This window comes from Cyanistes caeruleus, chromosome 10, assembly GCF_971803275.1.
Source record: "Cyanistes caeruleus chromosome 10, bCyaCae1.hap1.1, whole genome shotgun sequence".
Taxonomy (NCBI): Eukaryota; Metazoa; Chordata; class Aves; order Passeriformes; family Paridae; genus Cyanistes; species Cyanistes caeruleus.
Genome location: NC_141710.1, coordinates 6,543,810 through 6,568,860, shown reverse-complemented (window position 1 = coordinate 6,568,860; position 25,051 = coordinate 6,543,810). Strand labels below are relative to the sequence as shown.

At 55.2% G+C, this 25,051-nt stretch overlaps 11 non-coding genes across 11 annotated transcripts; all 11 read right to left on the bottom strand.

The window, feature by feature from the left end:
• Positions 1 to 78: 78 nt before the first annotated feature.
• On the bottom strand, positions 79 to 150 carry TRNAM-CAU (transfer RNA methionine (anticodon CAU)). The gene has a single exon. It is a non-coding gene; the product is annotated as a tRNA-Met (tRNA).
• Positions 151 to 879: 729 nt separating this feature from the next.
• TRNAS-AGA (transfer RNA serine (anticodon AGA)) lies at positions 880 to 961 on the bottom strand. Its single transcript has one exon. It is a non-coding gene; the product is annotated as a tRNA-Ser (tRNA).
• A 5,856-nt stretch (positions 962 to 6,817) lies between these two features.
• TRNAQ-CUG (transfer RNA glutamine (anticodon CUG)) lies at positions 6,818 to 6,889 on the bottom strand. Its single transcript has one exon. It is a non-coding gene; the product is annotated as a tRNA-Gln (tRNA).
• Positions 6,890 to 7,444: 555 nt separating this feature from the next.
• Positions 7,445 to 7,516, bottom strand: TRNAM-CAU (transfer RNA methionine (anticodon CAU)). The gene has a single exon. It is a non-coding gene; the product is annotated as a tRNA-Met (tRNA).
• Positions 7,517 to 8,245: 729 nt separating this feature from the next.
• Positions 8,246 to 8,327, bottom strand: TRNAS-AGA (transfer RNA serine (anticodon AGA)). The gene has a single exon. It is a non-coding gene; the product is annotated as a tRNA-Ser (tRNA).
• A 5,630-nt stretch (positions 8,328 to 13,957) lies between these two features.
• Positions 13,958 to 14,029, bottom strand: TRNAQ-CUG (transfer RNA glutamine (anticodon CUG)). Its single transcript has one exon. It is a non-coding gene; the product is annotated as a tRNA-Gln (tRNA).
• A 555-nt stretch (positions 14,030 to 14,584) lies between these two features.
• On the bottom strand, positions 14,585 to 14,656 carry TRNAM-CAU (transfer RNA methionine (anticodon CAU)). Its single transcript has one exon. It is a non-coding gene; the product is annotated as a tRNA-Met (tRNA).
• A 729-nt stretch (positions 14,657 to 15,385) lies between these two features.
• TRNAS-AGA (transfer RNA serine (anticodon AGA)) lies at positions 15,386 to 15,467 on the bottom strand. The gene has a single exon. It is a non-coding gene; the product is annotated as a tRNA-Ser (tRNA).
• Positions 15,468 to 21,098: 5,631 nt separating this feature from the next.
• Positions 21,099 to 21,170, bottom strand: TRNAQ-CUG (transfer RNA glutamine (anticodon CUG)). The gene has a single exon. It is a non-coding gene; the product is annotated as a tRNA-Gln (tRNA).
• A 555-nt stretch (positions 21,171 to 21,725) lies between these two features.
• TRNAM-CAU (transfer RNA methionine (anticodon CAU)) lies at positions 21,726 to 21,797 on the bottom strand. The gene has a single exon. It is a non-coding gene; the product is annotated as a tRNA-Met (tRNA).
• Positions 21,798 to 22,526: 729 nt separating this feature from the next.
• TRNAS-AGA (transfer RNA serine (anticodon AGA)) lies at positions 22,527 to 22,608 on the bottom strand. The gene has a single exon. It is a non-coding gene; the product is annotated as a tRNA-Ser (tRNA).
• Between the last annotated feature and the right edge of the window lie 2,443 nt (positions 22,609 to 25,051).

Sequence of the window (25,051 nt, the reverse complement as noted above, 5' to 3'; positions counted from 1 at the left end):
AGGGAGGAAAACCTGTGTGCCCTCAATGTGCAGGGCCTTGTGGGGGAAGCTGTGTCTGCTGCTGTGAAAAAAGTGCCTTAGCAGAGGATGGTTTTGATCCATCGACCTCTGGGTTATGGGCCCAGCACGCTCCCGCTGCGCCACTCTGCTCCTCCGGAGCCTTGGCTGCCATTGCCCTCACTGCAGCTCCATGCTGCTGGGTACTGCTGGCCCTCACTCCTTCCCTTCCTCCCTGCTCAGCATCCCCCAGCCCAAAAAATACACACCCTGACAAGTTCATCTCCCTTGGCCGTGCGCCCCACAGCTCCAGGACCTGGTCTTGCCCTTCTCCCGCACCTCCCGCTCACAGCCCTGCACAGCCGCTTGCCCTTTGACCACCCACGCTGGCCCTGCACATCCTCAAGGCTGCCCCGAAGGCAGGCTGCAGCCTTGGGCCTTGCTAGGGATGAGGGCACCTGAAATCCAGTGACATCCTCATGGCTGCAGCCCTGCACAGAAATCCAGCTCCGCTCCCAGCACGCCGTGATACTGCACCTGCCCAACACCTCAGTTCTGTGCCGGCCAGGGAGGGACGCAACAAGCTGCGAAAATACATCAAGATCAGTCTGTACAAACCAGAGGCCACTTTAATTTGCTGGAGTCTGTTTTAAAGGGGTCTGCTCCCCCAGAGGGAAAAATCCAGAGTCAGGACATGCAATGCCGATCTAACGGCAGTTGCAGAAGGAGCAGAAGGAACCTACAGTAGGACCTAGTACAGTTCCTGGGGCTGAAGTGCAGGAGCTCTCTGGGCAGCTCCAGCTGCTGTCCATGGCACCCACCTGCGGGCTGGTACCCGCACAGCGTTGTCAGGCGCCCGCAGCCCAAAAGGGGCGTGTGCCCCGTAGTTGGCAGGATTCGAACCTGCGCGGGGAAACCCCAATGGATTTCTAGTCCATCGCCTTCACCACTCGGCCACAACTACCTGCTCCAGCCCTCCCTGCCCTGCTCATCGCATGCCCTGTGCCACCACACCGACGCCCCGGCACTTCAGGCCAAGGCTCCTGCTACAAACCAGTGCTTGAGATGGCTTCAAAAACTCACTGGCAAGGGTATCAGCAGAAGCCAGATTTAATATGAAAGGAAAGCACAACAAAGTGCTTTGGCAAGCTTCACTCTACTACTTACAGGACAGTTAAAGCACAACAAGGAAAAACAAGCAACAACAAAACCAAACAAAATACAAGCAACCTAAATAGAAATGAACTGACATCTATCTAGGGGAGTGTGTGTGTGGATCTGTGTGTGTGTGTGTGTGTATGACAAAGGACAGTGAGGAACACGGCCTAAGAGCTTGACTGCACTCAAACTTAACAGGATTTTAACTTAACTCATTCCTTCAACCTAAATAATATCTTAATCTTACGCTGTAATATTTGCATATCTAAAAACAGAGTGTATTTGAGTTAGAGAGACAGAGAGAGAGAGAGAAAGAGAGAGAGAGGGAATTGATAATGGTATGAATGTTGTTCCTGTGAATTTGTAATTAATAATGGCTGTGACTTTGGATCAAGCACTGCTAAATGCTTTTTGCACACTTCTAATTTGAATCCCTATCCTTTGCATAATATACACTTCTGAATGGAGTCTCCCTTGAAAATATTAAATATTGATTCCAATACAATATTCAATTTTTGCTTCATCAATTTAATAACAGAACTCTGTGAATAACAGAGTGAACTTTGCTGTCAAACTCTCTTGAATCCAGACTGCCTCTGTCCAGCCATGAAAAGAAATGCTTTTCTCCTTTCCATCCCACAGTCCTATACTCATGCCACCGACACATCCCCACATCACCAATAGAAGAGAGAGAATTGATTTTGCTGTGCTTTTCAGAAGAAGCTTTGGCAGGACTGAAAAGTTACTCAAAATATTTGTATTAACTCTCACGTGGAACAAATTGCCACCAAGCCCTGCAGGGCCGTGATCTCCAGGCTACAGACCCAAGCTCAGTGAGAGAGCCTTTGGTGCTCTGGTGTAATGTTTGGGAGTTCTTGTGTAGCTGCTGGTAAGCTCAGGACAGCAGCCAGTGCTCACCCTGGCAGAGCAGGTGGTAGCTGAGGGAGGAGGAGAACAAACGAGCAGGAGTCTCCAGCAGTGCTGCACAAAGCCTTTAATGAGAAGGATCAAAAGCGGTGGCACAGAACAGAGACCAAGGAACAGGTGTGCAGGGGCCAGGGAGGGAAAGAGCTGGGCCCATTTGCCGAGGAGAAAGGGGACGATGCGCCGGCTTCAGCAGATCTGACCGCAGCGGGGGATAGGCAGGCACAGGCCTGAGCCCCCCAGGCCAAGGGAGCCCCCAGAAGAGATGGGAACCCCTGAGGTGCTGAGGGAGCTGCCCACAGCAGCTGACAGAGAGGATCCCACGGCCGTGCTCTGAGGGAAAGAGGTGAGGATGGGGCCCGGCAGGGTCACCACCACCGGCGAAGGCTCGATGTACACCGTGGAGTCAGCACAGCGGGCGAGGCACGGCTCGCTGCAGCTGCTTGCAAGGGGCGTTGGGCCACAGGGGCCGCAGGGCCGTGGGGGACAGGGTCTGCAGCAAGACATCTCTCGGTGCTGGAGGCAAGGCTGCAACACAGAGCAGGGAGCAGGGAACAGCCTCAGCATCACTCTGTCTCTCTGTCCCAAGGCTCTCTCCAGGGACACATTTGCTCTGCCAAACACACTCTGTGCCTACAGCTGCCACGACCCCCCCACTGCCCTCCCAGTGGCACGGCACGGGAAGGCCGCCCCACTTCAGGAATAGGACCCAGCACAGAGGCTTTAAGGCTCCCGTGGAAAGACTGCTCACAGCCCATCTCCAGAACAGACATGGCTGTGCTAGACATGTCTGGGGATGCACTGCCACATTTTGTTAGCCCACTGAAGGTGCTAATTCTGCTGGGCACATCCCCCTGCAGCAGAGCCCCACTGATCCCCTTCTGCTGCATCAAAGCCCCCTCTCCCCACCTGTCCCCAGCCACCAGCATGGAAAGGCTGCCGGCCCTTCAACGCTTCCGTGTCAGGGCCAGGCTGAGGCAGCCCAAGGATCAACCTGGGCAGCCTCCATGACAGCAGCTCTTCCCACAGGGAGGCATGGAGCGGACTCAGGCTTACCTCGTTCCTCGAGGAAAGGGAGGCCAGAGAGGAGGATGCAGAGCCTGCAGCAGCGCAGCCTTTTATGCCGTGTCCCAGAGCCCTGTGGGGCCACAAACATTCCTTGTTTGTGAAACATCCAAACTCCTGGGAGTGGCCACTTGCGAGGCATCGCTGCTGATGAAGTCCCTGCCTCTTTCATCTCAAATTGTGTTGTCCCACTTCATACAAACCAGATTTGTGCAATGTCACGTAAAATCAGCTGGGGAGGGAATGGACCTTAAAATCATCTAGCTTGAGTCCCCTCGATGGCTTCTGCAACTCTTCTCTGGACAACCTGTCCCGGTGTGTCACCGCTCTCTGCCAAAAAGATTCCTTCCCAATATCAAACCTATATATTCCTGCTTTCAGTTTCAGACCTGTAGCCCTTGACCCATCTCTACTCACTCCTGCCAAGCATCCTTTCCTTTCTTGACTGAATGTCTCCTGGGAGCCTTCTCTTTTCTTTGCTACACAACCCCAAACCTCTCAGCCTGTCCTCACAGGACAATGGCTCCAGTTGCCTGCTGGTCTTTGTGGCTCCTCTGGACCCTCTGCAGCAGGTCCGTGTGCTTCTTTGGCTCTGGGTCCTAGAACGGGATGCAGTACCCCAGCTAAGGTGTCATGAGAGCCGAGTAGAGAGAGACAATCCCCTCCCTCAACCTGTTGGCCACTCAGCTCTGGATGCAGCCCACAATACAATTGGATGGTTGCACTTTGCTGCTAGCAGGCGGTGCAGGTTCACGTTCAGTATTTCAGCCACCAGAACCTGCAAATCCCCATCTGCAGGGCTGCTCTCAATCCTCTCATGGCCTAGACTGTGTCCATGTTTGGGATTATCCCGACCTTGGCTCTTGACCTTGTTGAATTCCATGAGGTTTGCACAGACCCACCTCTCCATCCTGCCCTCTGGATGGCATCCCTTCCTCTAGAGTACCAACCCCATCACTCAGCTCAACGTCATGCACAAACCAGCTGAGGATGCACTCATTCCCTCCTCCCAGGTCTCCCAAGAAGGTGTTAAATATTCCTGTTCCCATCACCAAGCCCAGTGAAACCACACTCATCACAGGCTGGACACCACTCGAGTTGGACATCGAGCTGTCATCCACAAGTCCTTGAGTGTCGCCATCCATCCAATTCCATATGGAATGCGTGGCCACCCCACATAAAATCCACATCACTCCTGTTTAGGATATGAGCTCTGTTATTCCTTGAGCACCTGAGTCTGTGGCACGCAGTCCACTGGAGTCCACACTGGGTGACTCAGGTTTGCCTGGAGCTCAGGGATTTTCCCAGCTCTTCCACATCACCCTGACACCCACGTGCTCTGGGAGACCCATCCAGTGTCCCTTTGAAATGTAAAATGCATGGAATGGGAAACCCCATCCCTGACCCAGAAAAAAAGAGCCATGGGCTTTGGGCTCCCTGCCCTCAGCCTTTTCCCCAAAGCTGCCATCCAGGGCTCTGGCCTCTGGGATGAGCACGCTGAGCAAAACAGGTCAGAGTGGCTGTGGGTCTCTTTCAGGGAAGGACGCAGCATCACTTTGATCACACAACCAGGCCGTGGTACAGCCTGTGGACTGTAAGCAAGCTCCCCATGGCTGTCACTCAGGCCTGCAGGGGACATCCTTCCGGCAGAACGTGGACTTTCCCTTGCCACTCAGCTTTGCTACCTGCATGCAGAGTTGGGTCTCTTCCCCACTATAGGGTTGTGCAATGTTGACTTTCTGCCTCAACTGACCCACGGTCTTCTGGCCCTCTGTGATGGCCCGTGGAAGAAATGACTCTCAGGATTAGCCCGAGTGCCTGCACTGAAAGCTCCTTGAGAGCTGACCTGAGGTGTCTCTTTTTGGCTGAATTTAACTGTGACTGGAGCCAAAGTAACAGACAATATGAACAAGAGACAGAAGCAATAGACACTACACAAATTCAGTTCAACTCATGTTATACACTGGCCTGGGATGTCCAATTGACCTTAGGAAACTGGGTCACACATCAATCATTTCCATGTTTTGAGATGTGAAACTGGTGAAAAATGCTTGAGATGAAAGAGGCAGGGACTTCATCAGCAGCGATGCCTCACAAGTGGCCACTCCCAGGAGTTTGGATGTTTCACAAACAAGGAATGTTTGTGGCCCCACAGGGCTCTGGGACACGGCATAAAAGGCTGCGCTGCTGCAGGCTCTGCATCCTCCTCTCTGGCCTCCCTTTCCTCGAGGAACGAGGTAAGCCTGAGTCCGCTCCATGCCTCCCTGTGGGAAGAGCTGCTGTCATGGAGGCTGCCCAGGTTGATCCTTGGGCTGCCTCAGCCTGGCCCTGACACGGAAGCGTTGAAGGGCTGGCAGCCTTTCCATGCTGGTGGCTGGGGACAGGTGGGGAGAGGGGGCTTTGATGCAGCAGAAGGGGATCAGTGGGGCTCTGCTGCAGGGGGATGTGCCCAGCAGAATTAGCACCTTCAGTGGGCTAACAAAATGTGGCAGTGCATCCCCAGACATGTCTAGCACAGCCATGTCTGTTCTGGAGATGGGCTGTGAGCAGTCTTTCCACGGGAGCCTTAAAGCCTCTGTGCTGGGTCCTATTCCTGAAGTGGGGCGGCCTTCCCGTGCCGTGCCACTGGGAGGGCAGTGGGGGGGTCGTGGCAGCTGTAGGCACAGAGTGTGTTTGGCAGAGCAAATGTGTCCCTGGAGAGAGCCTTGGGACAGAGAGACAGAGTGATGCTGAGGCTGGTCCCTGCTCCCTGCTCTGTGTTGCAGCCTTGCCTCCTGCACCGAGAGATGTCTTGCTGCAGACCCTGTCCCCCACGGCCCTGCGGCCCCTGTGGCCCAACGCCCCTTGCAAGCAGCTGCAGCGAGCCGTGCCTCGCCCGCTGTGCTGACTCCACGGTGTACATCGAGCCTTCGCCGGTGGTGGTGACCCTGCCGGGCCCCATCCTCACCTCTTTCCCTCAGAGCACGGCCGTGGGATCCTCTCTGTCAGCTGCTGTGGGCAGCTCCCTCAGCACCTCAGGGGTTCCCATCTCTTCTGGGGGCTCCCTTGGCCTGGGGGGCTCAGGCCTGTGCCTGCCTATCCCCCGCTGCGGTCAGATCTGCTGAAGCCGGCGCATCGTCCCCTTTCTCCTCGGCAAATGGGCCCAGCTCTTTCCCTCCCTGGCCCCTGCACACCTGTTCCTTGGTCTCTGTTCTGTGCCACCGCTTTTGATCCTTCTCATTAAAGGCTTTGTGCAGCACTGCTGGAGACTCCTGCTCGTTTGTTCTCCTCCTTCTTCCAATGTTGGTAGAGCTCCTTGAACTGATTGCAGAGCTAGGAAAAGACATTGACAGGGAAAAGAGGAAAAGAAGCCGCAGAGGGAAGGAGCAAGAAAGGAGCAGTGGACAGGGCTGGGCACACAAGTTCTGCCACGGGGAGTAACCTGCTGTTACTGTGGGAATGGTGCAACATGGAAACAGCTGCCCAGAGTGCGTAGCCCAGTGCTCCCTTTTGGATGCATGCGACATAGGACAGTCCCAGAGCAGCCTCCTGTGCCTGACCCATTTTGGGTGGTGGTCTCCACCTCAGCTGCTGTGTGATTCATCAGAGCAGTCTCCACAAGTGAAGCAGCAGCAGAGTAGAGGTGTGAGGGTGTAAGCGTGCTGAGGGAAGGCCTGAGGGAACAAAAAGGCTGAGGTCCCACTGAGATTTGAACTCAGATCACTGGATTCAGAGTCCAGAGTGCTCACCATTACACCATGGGACCTCCTGTACTGGTCACCTCTGGCCCCTGTGCCCAGCCTCGCTCTGCCTTCTGCCCCCAGCTGAGCCTGGCTGTCTCTCCATCGCCTTGGACATCTCTCACCACGAGCAGCCTTCCCTGCAGGGCCTCCAGGCACTCTCTAATCACACCATCCCTCAGGGCAGCATCACAGCTTCTTCTGCAAGCCTGGCATGGCCTTTCTTAGGAGCACCAGACACGAAACTTGCACTATCTTGTCTTTCCCAAATTGCAACAATCTCTTTCTGAGTCTGGGCAAGCCTTGGGAAGTCACCTGCGCGTACCTTTGGAAATCTGCTGGATCAGCCTCCGAACGGTCACGGCAGCAAACAGATGAGGACAGAGAAAGCTCCCAGGTCTGTGTGTCCAGCACATGGAGCAGCCTGAGCCTCCTCTGCCCCTGCATAGGCCTGGAGGTGCCCTCCTGTGCCTGGGGAACTGGGATTGACCTGCCTTCAGGGAAGGGAGGAAAACCTGTGTGCCCTCAATGTGCAGGGCCTTGTGGGGGAAGCTGTGTCTGCTGCTGTGAAAAAAGTGCCTTAGCAGAGGATGGTTTTGATCCATCGACCTCTGGGTTATGGGCCCAGCACGCTCCCGCTGCGCCACTCTGCTCCTCCGGAGCCTTGGCTGCCATTGCCCTCACTGCAGCTCCATGCTGCTGGGTACTGCTGGCCCTCACTCCTTCCCTTCCTCCCTGCTCAGCATCCCCCAGCCCAAAAAATACACACCCTGACAAGTTCATCTCCCTTGGCCGTGCGCCCCACAGCTCCAGGACCTGGTCTTGCCCTTCTCCCACACCTCCCGCTCACAGCCCTGCACAGCCGCTTGCCCTTTGACCACCCACGCTGGCCCTGCACATCCTCAAGGCTGCCCCGAAGGCAGGCTGCAGCCTTGGGCTTTGCTAGGGATGAGGGCACCTGAAATCCAGTGACATCCTCATGGCTGCAGCCCTGCACAGAAATCCAGCTCCGCTCCCAGCACGCCGTGATACTGCACCTGCCCAACACCTCAGTTCTGTGCCGGCCAGGGAGGGACGCAACAAGCTGCGAAAATACATCAAGATCAGTCTGTACAAACCAGAGGCCACTTTAATTTGCTGGAGTCTGTTTGAAAGGGGTCTGCTCCCCCAGAGGGAAAAATCCAGAGTCAGGACATGCAATGCCGATCTAACGGCAGTTGCAGAAGGAGCAGAAGGAACCTACAGTAGGACCTAGTACAGTTCCTGGGGCTGAAGTGCAGGAGCTCTCTGGGCAGCTCCAGCTGCTGTCCATGGCACCCACCTGCGGGCTGGTACCCGCACAGCGTTGTCAGGCGCCCGCAGCCCAAAAGGGGCGTGTGCCCCGTAGTTGGCAGGATTCGAACCTGCGCGGGGAAACCCCAATGGATTTCTAGTCCATCGCCTTCACCACTCGGCCACAACTACCTGCTCCAGCCCTCCCTGCCCTGCTCATCGCATGCCCTGTGCCACCACACCGACGCCCCGGCACTTCAGACCAAGGCTCCTGCTAAAAACCAGTGCTTGAGATGGCTTCAAAAACTCACTGGCAAGGGTATCAGCAGAAGCCAGATTTAATAGGAACAGGAAAGGAACAACAAAACCAAACAAAATACAAGCAACCTAAATAGAAATGAACTGACATCTATCTAGGGGAGTGTGTGTGTGGATCTGTTTGTGTGTGGGTCTGTGTGAGCGCCCACGTGTGAGAGAAAGGGAGAGAGAATTGATAATGGTATGAATGTTGTTCCTGTGAATTTGTAATTAAGTAATGGCTCTGACTTTGGATCGAGTGCTGCTGAATGTTTTCACATACTTTTATTTTGAATCCCTATCATTTGCATAATATACACTTCTGAATGGAGTCTCCCTTGAAAACATTAAATATTGATTCCAATACAATATTCTATTTTTGCTTCATCAATTTAATAACAGAACTCTGTGAATAACAGAGTGAACTTTGCTGTCAAACTCTCTTGAATCCAGAATGCCTCTGTCCAGCCATGAAAAGAAGTCTTTTCTCCTTTCCATCCCACAGTCCTATACTCATGCCACCGACACATCCCCACATCACCAACAGAAGAGAGAAGATTGATTTTGCTGTGCTTTTCAGAAGAAGCTTTGACAGGACTGAAAAGATACTCAAAATATTTGTATTAACTCTCACATGGAACAAATTGCCACCAAGCCCTGCAGGGCCGTGATCTCCAGGCTACAGACCCAAGCTCAGTGAGAGAGCCTTTGGTGCTCTGGGTTCATGTTTGGGAGTTCTTGAGTAGCTGCCGGTAAGCTCAGGACAGCAGCCAGTGCTCACCCTGGCAGCGCAGGTGGTAGCTGAGGGAGGAGGAGAACAAACGAGCAGGAGTCTCCAGCAGTGCTGCACAAAGCCTTTAATGAGAAGGATCAAAAGCGGTGGCACAGAACAGAGACCAAGGAACAGGTGTGCAGGGGCCAGGGAGGGAAAGAGCTGGGCCCATTTGCCGAGGAGAAAGGGGACGATGCGCCGGCTTCAGCAGATCTGACCGCAGCGGGGGATAGGCAGGCACAGGCCTGAGCCCCCCAGGCCAAGGGAGCCCCCAGAAGAGATGGGAACCCCTGAGGTGCTGAGGGAGCTGCCCACAGCAGCTGACAGAGAGGATCCCACGGCCGTGCTCTGAGGGAAAGAGGTGAGGATGGGGCCCGGCAGGGTCACCACCACCGGCGAAGGCTCGATGTACACCGTGGAGTCAGCACAGCGGGCGAGGCACGGCTCGCTGCAGCTGCTTGCAAGGGGCGTTGGGCCACAGGGGCCGCAGGGCCGTGGGGGACAGGGTCTGCAGCAAGACATCTCTCGGTGCAGGAGGCAAGGCTGCAACACAGAGCAGGGAGCAGGGAACAGCCTCAGCATCCCTCTGTCTCTCTGTCCCAAGGCTCTCTCCAGGGACACATTTGCTCTGCCAAACACACTCTGTGCCTACAGCTGCCACGACCCCCCCACTGCCCTCCCAGTGGCACGGCACGGGAAGGCCGCCCCACTTCAGGAATAGGACCCAGCACAGAGGCTTTAAGGCTCCCGTGGAAAGACTGCTCACAGCCCATCTCCAGAACAGACATGGCTGTGCTAGACATGTCTGGGGATGCACTGCCACATTTTGTTAGCCCACTGAAGGTGCTAATTCTGCTGGGCACATCCCCCTGCAGCAGAGCCCCACTGATCCCCTTCTGCTGCATCAAAGCCCCCTCTCCCCACCTGTCCCCAGCCACCAGCATGGAAAGGCTGCCGGCCCTTCAACGCTTCCGTGTCAGGGCCAGGCTGAGGCAGCCCAAGGATCAACCTGGGCAGCCTCCATGACAGCAGCTCTTCCCACAGGGAGGCATGGAGCGGACTCAGGCTTACCTCGTTCCTCGAGGAAAGGGAGGCCAGAGAGGAGGATGCAGAGCCTGCAGCAGCGCAGCCTTTTATGCCGTGTCCCAGAGCCCTGTGGGGCCACAAACATTCCTTGTTTGTGAAACATCCAAACTCCTGGGAGTGGCCACTTGCGAGGCATCGCTGCTGATGAAGTCCCTGCCTCTTTCATCTCAAATTGTGTTGTCCCACTTCATACAAACCAGATTTGTGCAATGTCACGTAAAATCAGCTGGGGAGGGAATGGACCTTAAAATCATCTAGCTTGAGTCCCCTCGATGGCTTCTGCAACTCTTCTCTGGACAACCTGTCCCGGTGTGTCACCGCTCTCTGCCAAAAAGATTCCTTCCCAATATCAAACCTATATATTCCTGCTTTCAGTTTCAGACCTGTAGCCCTTGACCCATCTCTACTCACTCCTGCCAAGCATCCTTTCCTTTCTTGACTGAATGTCTCCTGGGAGCCTTCTCTTTTCTTTGCTACACAACCCCAAACCTCTCAGCCTGTCCTCACAGGACAATGGCTCCAGTTGCCTGCTGGTCTTTGTGGCTCCTCTGGACCCTCTGCAGCAGGTCCGTGTGCTTCTTTGGCTCTGGGTCCTAGAACGGGATGCAGTACCCCAGCTAAGGCGTCATGAGAGCCGAGTAGAGAGAGACAATCCCCTCCCTCAACCTGTTGGCCACTCAGCTCTGGATGCAGCCCACAATACAATTGGATGGTTGCACTTTGCTGCTAGCAGGCGGTGCAGGTTCACGTTCAGTATTTCAGCCACCAGAACCTGCAAATCCCCATCTGCAGGGCTGCTCTCAATCCTCTCATGGCCTAGACTGTGTCCATGTTTGGGATTATCCCGACCTTGGCTCTTGACCTTGTTGAATTCCATGAGGTTTGCACAGACCCACCTCTCCATCCTGCCCTCTGGATGGCATCCCTTCCTCTAGAGTACCAACCCCATCACTCAGCTCAACGTCATGCACAAACCAGCTGAGGATGCACTCATTCCCTCCTCCCAGGTCTCCCAAGAAGGTGTTAAATATTCCTGTTCCCATCACCAAGCCCAGTGAAACCACACTCATCACAGGCTGGACACCACTCGAGTTGGACATCGAGCTGTCATCCACAAGTCCTTGAGTGTCGCCATCCATCCAATTCCATATGGAATGCGTGGCCACCCCACATAAAATCCACATCACTCCTGTTTAGGATATGAGCTCTGTTATTCCTTGAGCACCTGAGTCTGTGGCACGCAGTCCACTGGAGTCCACACTGGGTGACTCAGGTTTGCCTGGAGCTCAGGGATTTTCCCAGCTCTTCCACATCACCCTGACACCCACGTGCTCTGGGAGACCCATCCAGTGTCCCTTTGAAATGTAAAATGCATGGAATGGGAAACCCCATCCCTGACCCAGAAAAAAAGAGCCATGGGCTTTGGGCTCCCTGCCCTCAGCCTTTTCCCCAAAGCTGCCATCCAGGGCTCTGGCCTCTGGGATGAGCACGCTGAGCAAAACAGGTCAGAGTGGCTGTGGGTCTCTTTCAGGGAAGGACGCAGCATCACTTTGATCACACAACCAGGCCGTGGTACAGCCTGTGGACTGTAAGCAAGCTCCCCATGGCTGTCACTCAGGCCTGCAGGGGACATCCTTCCGGCAGAACGTGGACTTTCCCTTGCCACTCAGCTTTGCTACCTGCATGCAGAGTTGGGTCTCTTCCCCACTATAGGGTTGTGCAATGTTGACTTTCTGCCTCAACTGACCCACGGTCTTCTGGCCCTCTGTGATGGCCCGTGGAAGAAATGACTCTCAGGATTAGCCCGAGTGCCTGCACTGAAAGCTCCTTGAGAGCTGACCTGAGGTGTCTCTTTTTGGCTGAATTTAACTGTGACTGGAGCCAAAGTAACAGACAATATGAACAAGAGACAGAAGCAATAGACACTACACAAATTCAGTTCAACTCATGTTATACACTGGCCTGGGATGTTCAATTGACCTTAGGAAACTGGGTCAAACATCAATCATTTCCATGTTTTGAGATGTGAAACTGGTGAAAAATGCTTGAGATGAAAGAGGCAGGGACTTCATCAGCAGCGATGCCTCGCAAGTGGCCACTCCCAGGAGTTTGGATGTTTCACAAACAAGGAATGTTTGTGGCCCCACAGGGCTCTGGGACACGGCATAAAAGGCTGCGCTGCTGCAGGCTCTGCATCCTCCTCTCTGGCCTCCCTTTCCTCGAGGAACGAGGTAAGCCTGAGTCCGCTCCATGCCTCCCTGTGGGAAGAGCTGCTGTCATGGAGGCTGCCCAGGTTGATCCTTGGGCTGCCTCAGCCTGGCCCTGACACGGAAGCGTTGAAGGGCCGGCAGCCTTTCCATGCTGGTGGCTGGGGACAGGTGGGGAGAGGGGGCTTTGATGCAGCAGAAGGGGATCAGTGGGGCTCTGCTGCAGAGGGATGTGCCCAGCAGAATTAGCACCTTCAGTGGGCTAACAAAATGTGGCAGTGCATCCCCAGACATGTCTAGCACAGCCATGTCTGTTCTGGAGATGGGCTGTGAGCAGTCTTTCCACGGGAGCCTTAAAGCCTCTGTGCTGGGTCCTATTCCTGAAGTGGGGCGGCCTTCCCGTGCTGTGCCACTGGGAGGGCAGTGGGGGGGTCGTGGCAGCTGTAGGCACAGAGTGTGTTTGGCAGAGCAAATGTGTCCCTGGAGAGAGCCTTGGGACAGAGAGACAGAGTGATGCTGAGGCTGTTCCCTGCTCCCTGCTCTGTGTTGCAGCCTTGCCTCCTGCACCGAGAGATGTCTTGCTGCAGACCCTGTCCCCCACGGCCCTGCGGCCCCTGTGGCCCAACGCCCCTTGCAAGCAGCTGCAGCGAGCCGTGCCTCGCCCGCTGTGCTGACTCCACGGTGTACATCGAGCCTTCGCCGGTGGTGGTGACCCTGCCGGGCCCCATCCTCACCTCTTTCCCTCAGAGCACGGCCGTGGGATCCTCTCTGTCAGCTGCTGTGGGCAGCTCCCTCAGCACCTCAGGGGTTCCCATCTCTTCTGGGGGCTCCCTTGGCCTGGGGGGCTCAGGCCTGTGCCTGCCTATCCCCCGCTGCGGTCAGATCTGCTGAAGCCGGCGCATCGTCCCCTTTCTCCTCGGCAAATGGGCCCAGCTCTTTCCCTCCCTGGCCCCTGCACACCTGTTCCTTGGTCTCTGTTCTGTGCCACCGCTTTTGATCCTTCTCATTAAAGGCTTTGTGCAGCACTGCTGGAGACTCCTGCTCGTTTGTTCTCCTCCTTCTTCCAATGTTGGTAGAGCTCCTTGAACTGATTGCAGAGCTAGGAAAAGACATTGACAGGGAAAAGAGGAAAAGAAGCCGCAGAGGGAAGGAGCAAGAAAGGAGCAGTGGACAGGGCTGGGCACACAAGTTCTGCCACGGGGAGTAACCTGCTGTTACTGTGGGAATGGTGCAACATGGAAACAGCTGCCCAGAGTGCGTAGCCCAGTGCTCCCTTTTGGATGCATGCGACATAGGACAGTCCCAGAGCAGCCTCCTGTGCCTGACCCATTTTGGGTGGTGGTCTCCACCTCAGCTGCTGTGTGATTCATCAGAGCAGTCTCCACAAGTGAAGCAGCAGCAGAGTAGAGGTGTGAGGGTGTAAGCGTGCTGAGGGAAGGCCTGAGGGAACAAAAAGGCTGAGGTCCCACTGAGATTTGAACTCAGATCACTGGATTCAGAGTCCAGAGTGCTCACCATTACACCATGGGACCTCCTGTACCAGTCACCTCTGGCCCCTGTGCCCAGCCTCGCTCTGCCTTCTGCCCCCAGCTGAGCCTGGCTGTCTCTCCATCGCCTTGGACATCTCTCACCACGAGCAGCCTTCCCTGCAGGGCCTCCAGGCACTCTCTAATCACACCATCCCTCAGGGCAGCATCACAGCTTCTTCTGCAAGCCTGGCATGGCCTTTCTTAGGAGCACCAGACACGAAACTTGCACTATCTTGTCTTTCCCAAATTGCAACAATCTCTTTCTGAGTCTGGGCAAGCCTTGGGAAGTCACCTGCGCGTACCTTTGGAAATCTGCTGGATCAGCCTCCGAACGGTCACGGCAGCAAACAGATGAGGACAGAGAAAGCTCCCAGGTCTGTGTGTCCAGCACATGGAGCAGCCTGAGCCTCCTCTGCCCCTGCATAGGCCTGGAGGTGCCCTCCTGTGCCTGGGGAACTGGGATTGACCTGCCTTCAGGGAAGGGAGGAAAACCTGTGTGCCCTCAATGTGCAGGGCCTTGTGGGGGAAGCTGTGTCTGCTGCTGTGAAAAAAGTGCCTTAGCAGAGGATGGTTTTGATCCATCGACCTCTGGGTTATGGGCCCAGCACGCTCCCGCTGCGCCACTCTGCTCCTCCGGAGCCTTGGCTGCCATTGCCCTCACTGCAGCTCCATGCTGCTGGGTACTGCTGGCCCTCACTCCTTCCCTTCCTCCCTGCTCAGCATCCCCCAGCCCAAAAAATACACACCCTGACAAGTTCATCTCCCTTGGCCGTGCGCCCCACAGCTCCAGGACCTGGTCTTGCCCTTCTCCCGCACCTCCCGCTCACAGCCCTGCACAGCCGCTTGCCCTTTGACCACCCACGCTGGCCCTGCACATCCTCAAGGCTGCCCCGAAGGCAGGCTGCAGCCTTGGGCTTTGCTAGGGATGAGGGCACCTGAAATCCAGTGACATCCTCATGGCTGCAGCCCTGCACAGAAATCCAGCTCCGCTCCCAGCACGCCGTGATACTGCACCTGCCCAACACCTCAGTTCTGTGCCGGCCAGGGAGGGACGCAACAAGCTGCGAAAATACATCAAGAACAGTCTGTACAAACCAGAGGCCACTTTAATTTGCTGGAGTCTGTTTGAAAGGGGTCTGCTCCCCCAGAGGGAAAAATCCAGAGTCAGGACATGCAATGCCGATCTAACGGCAGTTGCAGAAGGAGCAGAAGGAACCTACAGTAGGACCTAGTACAGTTCCTGGGGCTGAAGTGCAGGAGCTCTCTGGGCAGCTCCAGCTGCTGTCCATGGCACCCACCTGCGGGCTGGTACCCGCACAGCGTTGTCAGGCGCCCGCAGCCCAAAAGGGGCGTGTGCCCCGTAGTTGGCAGGATTCGAACCTGCGCGGGGAAACCCCAATGGATTTCTAGTCCATCGCCTTCACCACTCGGCCACAACTACCTGCTCCAGCCCTCCCTGCCCTGCTCATCGCATGCCCTGTGCCACCACACCGACGCCCCGGCACTTCAGGCCAAGGCTCCTGCTAAAAACCAGTGCTTGAGATGGCTTCAAAAACTCACTGTCAAGGGTATCAGCAGAAGCCAGATTTAATAGGAACAGGAAAGGAACAACAAAACCAAACAAAATACAAGCAACCTAAATAGAAATGAACTGACATCTATCTAGGGGAGTGTGTGTGTGGATCTGTTTGTGTGTGGGTCTGTGTGAGCGCCCACGTGTGAGAGAAAGGGAGAGAGAATTGATAATGGTATGAATGTTGTTCCTGTGAATTTGTAATTAAGTAATGGCTCTGACTTTGGATCGAGTGCTGCTGAATGTTTTCACATACTTTTATTTTGAATCCCTATCATTTGCATAATATACACTTCTGAATGGAGTCTCCCTTGAAAACATTAAATATTGATTCCAATACAATATTCTATTTTTGCTTCATCAATTTAATAACAGAACTCTGTGAATAACAGAGTGAACTTTGCTGTCAAACTCTCTTGAATCCAGAATGCCTCTGTCCAGCCATGAAAAGAAGTCTTTTCTCCTTTCCATCCCACAGTCCTATACTCATGCCACCGACACATCCCCACATCACCAATAGAAGAGAGAAGATTGATTTTGCTGTGCTTTTCTGAAGAAGCTTTGACAGGACTGAAAAGTTACTCAAAATATTTGTATTAACTCTCACATGGAACAAATTGCCACCAAGCCCTGCAGGGCCGTGATCTCCAGGCTACAGACCCAAGCTCAGTGAGAGAGCCTTTGGTGCTCTGGGTTCATGTTTGGCAGTTCTTGAGTAGCTGCCGGTAAGCTCAGGACAGCAGCCAGTGCTCACCCTGGCAGAGCAGGTGGTAGCTGAGGGAGGAGGAGAACAAACGAGCAGGAGTCTCCAGCAATGCTGCACAAAGCCTTTAATGAGAAGGATCAAAAGCAGTGGCACAGAACAGAGACCAAGGAACAGGTGTGCAGGGGCCAGGGAGGGAAAGAGCTGGGCCCATTTGCCGAGGAGAAAGGGGACGATGCGCCGGCTTCAGCAGATCTGACCGCAGCGGGGGATAGGCAGGCACAGGCCTGAGCCCCCCAGGCCAAGGGAGCCCCCAGAAGAGATGGGAACCCCTGAGGTGCTGAGGGAGCTGCCCACAGCAGCTGACAGAGAGGATCCCACGGCCGTGCTCTGAGGGAAAGAGGTGAGGATGGGGCCCGGCAGGGTCACCACCACCGGCGAAGGCTCGATGTACACCGTGGAGTCAGCACAGCGGGCGAGGCACGGCTCGCTGCAGCTGCTTGCAAGGGGCGTTGGGCCACAGGGGCCGCAGGGCCGTGGGGGACAGGGTCTGCAGCAAGACATCTCTCGGTGCAGGAGGCAAGGCTGCAACACAGAGCAGGGAGCAGGGAACAGCCTCAGCATCACTCTGTCTCTCTGTCCCAAGGCTCTCTCCAGGGACACATTTGCTCTGCCAAACACACTCTGTGCCTACAGCTGCCACGACCCCCCCACTGCCCTCCCAGTGGCACGGCATGGGAAGGCCGCCCCACTTCAGGAATAGGACCCAGCACAGAGGCTTTAAGGCTCCCGTGGAAAGACTGCTCACAGCCCATCTCCAGAACAGACATGGCTGTGCTAGACATGTCTGGGGATGCACTGCCACATTTTGTTAGCCCACTGAAGGTGCTAATTCTGCTGGGCACATCCCCCTGCAGCAGAGCCCCACTGATCCCCTTCTGCTGCATCAAAGCCCCCTCTCCCCACCTGTCCCCAGCCACCAGCATGGAAAGGCTGCCGGCCCTTCAACGCTTCCGTGTCAGGGCCAGGCTGAGGCAGCCCAAGGATCAACCTGGGCAGCCTCCATGACAGCAGCTCTTCCCACAGGGAGGCATGGAGCGGACTCAGGCTTACCTCGTTCCTCGAGGAAAGGGAGGCCAGAGAGGAGGATGCAGAGCCTGCAGCAGCGCAGCCTTTTATGCCGTGTCCCAGAGCCCTGTGGGGCCACAAACATTCCTTGTTTGTGAAACACCCAAACTCCTGGGAGTGGCCACTTGCGAGGCATCGCTGCTGATGAAGTCCCCGCCTCTTTCATCTCAAATTGTGTTGTCCCACTTCATACAAACCAGATTTGTGCAATGTCACGTAAAATCAGCTGGGGAGGGAATGGACCTTAAAATCATCTAGCTTGAGTCCCCTCGATGGCTTCTGCAACTCTTCTCTGGACAACCTGTCCCGGTGTGTCACCGCTCTCTGCCAAAAAGATTCCTTCCCAATATCAAACCTATATATTCCTGCTTTCAGTTTCAGACCTGCTGTAGCCCTTGACCCATCTCTACTCACTCCTGCCAAGCATCCTTTCCTTTCTTGACTGAATGTCTCCTGGGAGCCTTCTCTTTTCTTTGCTACACAACCCCAAACCTCGCAGCCTGTCCTCACAGGACAATGGCTCCAGTTGCCTGCTGGTCTTTGTGGCTCCTCTGGACCCTCTGCAGCAGGTCCGTGTGCTTCTTTGGCTCTGGGTCCTAGAACGGGATGCAGTACCCCAGCTAAGGCGTCATGAGAGCCGAGTAGAGAGAGACAATCCCCTCCCTCAACCTGTTGGCCACTCAGCTCTGGATGCAGCCCACAATACAATTGGATGGTTGCACTTTGCTGCTAGCAGGCGGTGCAGGTTCACGTTCAGTATTTCAGCCACCAGAACCTGCAAATCCCCATCTGCAGGGCTGCTCTCAATCCTCTCATGGCCTAGACTGTGTCCATGTTTGGGATTATCCCGACCTTGGCTCTTGACCTTGTTGAATTCCATGAGGTTTGCACAGACCCACCTCTCCATCCTGCCCTCTGGATGGCATCCCTTCCTCTAGAGTACCAACCCCATCACTCAGCTCAATGTCATGCACAAACCAGCTGAGGATGCACTCATTCCCTCCTCCCAGGTCTCCCAAGAAGGTGTTAAATATTCCTGTTCCCATCACCAAGCCCAGTGAAACCACACTCATCACAGGCTGGACACCACTCGAGTTGGACATCGAGCTGTCATCCACAAGTCCTTGAGTGTCGCCATCCATCCAATTCCATATGGAATGCGTGGCCACCCCACATAAAATCCACATCACTCCTGTTTAGGATATGAGCTCTGTTATTCCTTGAGCACCTGAGTCTGTGGCACGCAGTCCACTGGAGTCCACACTGGGTGACTCAGGTTTGCCTGGAGCTCAGGGATTTTCCCAGCTCTTCCACATCACCCTGACACCCACGTGCTCTGGGAGACCCATCCAGTGTCCCTTTGAAATGTAAAATGCATGGAATGGGAAACCCCATCCCTGACCCAGAAAAAAAGAGCCATGGGCTTTGGGCTCCCTGCCCTCAGCCTTTTCCCCAAAGCTGCCATCCAGGGCTCTGGCCTCTGGGATGAGCACGCTGAGCAAAACAGGTCAGAGTGGCTGTGGGTCTCTTTCAGGGAAGGACGCAGCATCACTTTGATCACACAACCAGGCCGTGGTACAGCCTGTGGACTGTAAGCAAGCTCCCCATGGCTGTCACTCAGGCCTGCAGGGGACATCCTTCCGGCAGAACGTGGACTTTCCCTTGCCACTCAGCTTTGCTACCTGCATGCAGAGTTGGGTCTCTTCCCCACTATAGGGTTGTGCAATGTTGACTTTCTGCCTCAACTGACCCACGGTCTTCTGGCCCTCTGTGATGGCCCGTGGAAGAAATGACTCTCAGGATTAGCCCGAGTGCCTGCACTGAAAGCTCCTTGAGAGCTGACCTGAGGTGTCTCTTTTTGGCTGAATTTAACTGTGACTGGAGCCAAAGTAACAGACAATATGAACAAGAGACAGAAGCAATAGACACTACACAAATTCAGTTCAACTCATGTTATACACTGGCCTGGGATGTCCAATTGACCTTAGGAAACTGGGTCACACATCAATCATTTCCATGTTTTGAGATGTGAAACTGGTGAAAAATGCTTGAGATGAAAGAGGCAGGGACCCCATCAGCAGCGATGCCTCGCAAGTGGCCACTCCCAGGAGTTTGGGTGTTTCACAAACAAGGAATGTTTGTGGCCCACAGGGCTCTGGGACACGGCATAAAAGGCTGCGCTGCTGCAGGCTCTGCATCCTCCTCTCTGGCCTCCCTTTCCTCGAGGAACGAGGTAAGCCTGAGTCCGCTCCATGCCTCCCTGTGGGAAGAGCTGCTGTCGTGGAGGCTGCCCAGGTTGATCCTTGGGCTGCCTCAGCCTGGCCCTGACACGGAAGCGTTGAAGGGCCGGCAGCCTTTCCATGCTGGTGGCTGGGGACAGGTGGGGAGAGGGGCTTTGATGCAGCAGAAGGGGATCAGTGGGGCTCTGCTGCAGGGGGATGTGCCCAGCAGAATTAGCACCTTCAGTGGGCTAACAAAATGTGGCAGTGCATCCCCAGACATGTCTAGCACAGCCATGTCTGTTCTGGAGATGGGCTGTGAGCAGTCTTTCCACGGGAGCCTTAAAGCCTCTGTGCTGGGTCCTATTCCTGAAGTGGGGCGGCCTTCCCGTGCCGTGCCACTGGGAGGGCAGTGGGGGGGTCGTGGCAGCTGTAGGCACAGAGTGTGTTTGGCAGAGCAAATGTGTCCCTGGAGAGAGCCTTGGGACAGAGAGACAGAGTGATGCTGAGGCTGGTCCCTGCTCCCTGCTCTGTGTTGCAGCCTTGCCTCCTGCACCGAGAGATGTCTTGCTGCAGACCCTGTCCCCCACGGCCCTGCGGCCCCTGTGGCCCAACGCCCCTTGCAAGCAGCTGCAGCGAGCCGTGCCTCGCCCGCTGTGCTGACTCCACGGTGTACATCGAGCCTTCGCCGGTGGTGGTGACCCTGCCGGGCCCCATCCTCACCTCTTTCCCTCAGAGCACGGCCGTGGGATCCTCTCTGTCAGCTGCTGTGGGCAGCTCCCTCAGCACCTCAGGGGTTCCCATCTCTTCTGGGGGCTCCCTTGGCCTGGGGGGCTCAGGCCTGTGCCTGCCTATCCCCCGCTGCGGTCAGATCTGCTGAAGCCGGCGCATCGTCCCCTTTCTCCTCGGCAAATGGGCCCAGCTCTTTCCCTCCCTGGCCCCTGCACACCTGTTCCTTGGTCTCTGTTCTGTGCCACCGCTTTTGATCCTTCTCATTAAAGGCTTTGTGCAGCACTGCTGGAGACTCCTGCTCGTTTGTTCTCCTCCTTCTTCCAATGTTGGTAGAGCTCCTTGAACTGATTGCAGAGCTAGGAAAAGACATTGACAGGGAAAAGAGGAAAAGAAGCCGCAGAGGGAAGGAGCAAGAAAGGAGCAGTGGACAGGGCTGGGCACACAAGTTCTGCCACGGGGAGTAACCTGCTGTTACTGTGGGAATGGTGCAACATGGAAACAGCTGCCCAGAGTGCGTAGCCCAGTGCTCCCTTTTGGATGCATGCGACATAGGACAGTCCCAGAGCAGCCTCCTGTGCCTGACCCATTTTGGGTGGTGGTCTCCACCTCAGCTGCTGTGTGATTCATCAGAGCAGTCTCCACAAGTGAAGCAGCAGCAGAGTAGAGGTGTGAGGGTGTAAGCGTGCTGAGGGAAGGCCTGAGGGAACAAAAAGGCTGAGGTCCCACTGAGATTTGAACTCAGATCACTGGATTCAGAGTCCAGAGTGCTCACCATTACACCATGGGACCTCCTGTACCGGTCGCCTCTGGCCCCTGTGCCCAGCCTCGCTCTGCCTTCTGCCCCCAGCTGAGCCTGGCTGTCTCTCCATCGCCTTGGACATCTCTCACCACGAGCAGCCTTCCCTGCAGGGCCTCCAGGCACTCTCTAATCACACCATCCCTCAGGGCAGCAGCACAGCTTCTTCTGCAAGCCTGGCATGGCCTTTCTTAGGAGCACCAGACACGAAACTTGCACTATCTTGTCTTTCCCAAATTGCAACAATCTCTTTCTGAGTCTGGGCAAGCCTTGGGAAGTCACCTGCGCGTACCTTTGGAAATCTGCTGGATCAGCCTCCGAACGGTCACGGCAGCAAACAGATGAGGACAGAGAAAGCTCCCAGGTCTGTGTGTCCAGCACATGGAGCAGCCTGAGCCTCCTCTGCCTCTGCATAGGCCTGGAGGTGCCCTCCTGTGCCTGGGGAACTGGGATTGACCTTCCTTCAGGGAAGGGAGGAAAACCTGTGTGCCCTCAATGTGCAGGGCCTTGTGGGGGAAGCTGTGTCTGCTGCTGTGAAAAAAGTGCCTTAGCAGAGGATGGTTTTGATCCATCGACCTCTGGGTTATGGGCCCAGCACGCTCCCGCTGCGCCACTCTGCTCCTCCGGAGCCTTGGCTGCCATTGCCCTCACTGCAGCTCCATGCTGCTGGGTACTGCTGGCCCTCACTCCTTCCCTTCCTCCCTGCTCAGCATCCCCCAGCCCAAAAAATACACACCCTGACAAGTTCATCTCCCTTGGCCGTGCGCCCCACAGCTCCAGGACCTGGTCTTGCCCTTCTCCCGCACCTCCCGCTCACAGCCCTGCACAGCCGCTTGCCCTTTGACCACCCACGCTGGCCCTGCACATCCTCAAGGCTGCCCCGAAGGCAGGCTGCAGCCTTGGGCCTTGCTAGGGATGAGGGCACCTGAAATCCAGTGACATCCTCATGGCTGCAGCCCTGCACAGAAATCCAGCTCCGCTCCCAGCACGCCGTGATACTGCACCTGCCCAACACCTCAGTTCTGTGCCGGCCAGGGAGGGACGCAACAAGCTGCGAAAATACATCAAGATCAGTCTGTACAAACCAGAGGCCACTTTAATTTGCTGGAGTCTGTTTTAAAGGGGTCTGCTCCCCCAGAGGGAAAAATCCAGAGTCAGGACATGCAATGCCGATCTAACGGCAGTTGCAGAAGGAGCAGAAGGAACCTACAGTAGGACCTAGTACAGTTCCTGGGGCTGAAGTGCAGGAGCTCTCTGGGCAGCTCCAGCTGCTGTCCATGGCACCCACCTGCGGGCTGGTACCCGCACAGCGTTGTCAGGCGCCCGCAGCCCAAAAGGGGCGTGTGCCCCGTAGTTGGCAGGATTCGAACCTGCGCGGGGAAACCCCAATGGATTTCTAGTCCATCGCCTTCACCACTCGGCCACAACTACCTGCTCCAGCCCTCCCTGCCCTGCTCATCGCATGCCCTGTGCCACCACACCGACGCCCCGGCACTTCAGGCCAAGGCTCCTGCTAAAAACCAGTGCTTGAGATGGCTTCAAAAACTCACTGGCAAGGGTATCAGCAGAAGCCAGATTTAATATGAAAGGAAAGCACAACAAAGTGCTTTGGCAAGCTTCACTCTACTACTTACAGGACAGTTAAAGCACAACAAGGAAAAACAAGCAACAACAAAACCAAACAAAATACAAGCAACCTAAATAGAAATGAACTGACATCTATCTAGGGGAGTGTGTGTGTGGATCTGTGTGTGTGTGTGTGTGTATGACAAAGGACAGTGAGGAACACGGCCTAAGAGCTTGACTGCACTCAAACTTAACAGGATTTTAACTTAACTCATTCCTTCAACCTAAATAATATCTTAATCTTACGCTGTAATATTTGCATATCTAAAAACAGAGTGTATTTGAGTTAGAGAGACAGAGAGAGAGAGAGAAAGAGAGAGAGAGGGAATTGATAATGGTATGAATGTTGTTCCTGTGAATTTGTAATTAATAATGGCTGTGACTTTGGATCAAGCACTGCTAAATGCTTTTTGCACACTTCTAATTTGAATCCCTATCCTTTGCATAATATACACTTCTGAATGGAGTCTCCCTTGAAAATATTAAATATTGATTCCAATACAATATTCAATTTTTGCTTCATCAATTTAATAACAGAACTCTGTGAATAACAGAGTGAACTTTGCTGTCAAACTCTCTTGAATCCAGACTGCCTCTGTCCAGCCATGAAAAGAAATGCTTTTCTCCTTTCCATCCCACAGTCCTATACTCATGCCACCGACACATCCCCACATCACCAATAGAAGAGAGAGAATTGATTTTGCTGTGCTTTTCAGAAGAAGCTTTGGCAGGACTGAAAAGTTACTCAAAATATTTGTATTAACTCTCACGTGGAACAAATTGCCACCAAGCCCTGCAGGGCCGTGATCTCCAGGCTACAGACCCAAGCTCAGTGAGAGAGCCTTTGGTGCTCTGGTGTAATGTTTGGGAGTTCTTGTGTAGCTGCTGGTAAGCTCAGGACAGCAGCCAGTGCTCACCCTGGCAGAGCAGGTGGTAGCTGAGGGAGGAGGAGAACAAACGAGCAGGAGTCTCCAGCAGTGCTGCACAAAGCCTTTAATGAGAAGGATCAAAAGCGGTGGCACAGAACAGAGACCAAGGAACAGGTGTGCAGGGGCCAGGGAGGGAAAGAGCTGGGCCCATTTGCCGAGGAGAAAGGGGACGATGCGCCGGCTTCAGCAGATCTGACCGCAGCGGGGGATAGGCAGGCACAGGCCTGAGCCCCCCAGGCCAAGGGAGCCCCCAGAAGAGATGGGAACCCCTGAGGTGCTGAGGGAGCTGCCCACAGCAGCTGACAGAGAGGATCCCACGGCCGTGCTCTGAGGGAAAGAGGTGAGGATGGGGCCCGGCAGGGTCACCACCACCGGCGAAGGCTCGATGTACACCGTGGAGTCAGCACAGCGGGCGAGGCACGGCTCGCTGCAGCTGCTTGCAAGGGGCGTTGGGCCACAGGGGCCGCAGGGCCGTGGGGGACAGGGTCTGCAGCAAGACATCTCTCGGTGCTGGAGGCAAGGCTGCAACACAGAGCAGGGAGCAGGGAACAGCCTCAGCATCACTCTGTCTCTCTGTCCCAAGGCTCTCTCCAGGGACACATTTGCTCTGCCAAACACACTCTGTGCCTACAGCTGCCACGACCCCCCCACTGCCCTCCCAGTGGCACGGCACGGGAAGGCCGCCCCACTTCAGGAATAGGACCCAGCACAGAGGCTTTAAGGCTCCCGTGGAAAGACTGCTCACAGCCCATCTCCAGAACAGACATGGCTGTGCTAGACATGTCTGGGGATGCACTGCCACATTTTGTTAGCCCACTGAAGGTGCTAATTCTGCTGGGCACATCCCCCTGCAGCAGAGCCCCACTGATCCCCTTCTGCTGCATCAAAGCCCCCTCTCCCCACCTGTCCCCAGCCACCAGCATGGAAAGGCTGCCGGCCCTTCAACGCTTCCGTGTCAGGGCCAGGCTGAGGCAGCCCAAGGATCAACCTGGGCAGCCTCCATGACAGCAGCTCTTCCCACAGGGAGGCATGGAGTGGACTCAGGCTTACCTCGTTCCTCGAGGAAAGGGAGGCCAGAGAGGAGGATGCAGAGCCTGCAGCAGCGCAGCCTTTTATGCCGTGTCCCAGAGCCCTGTGGGGCCACAAACATTCCTTGTTTGTGAAACATCCAAACTCCTGGGAGTGGCCACTTGCGAGGCATCGCTGCTGATGAAGTCCCTGCCTCTTTCATCTCAAATTGTGTTGTCCCACTTCATACAAACCAGATTTGTGCAATGTCACGTAAAATCAGCTGGGGAGGGAATGGACCTTAAAATCAT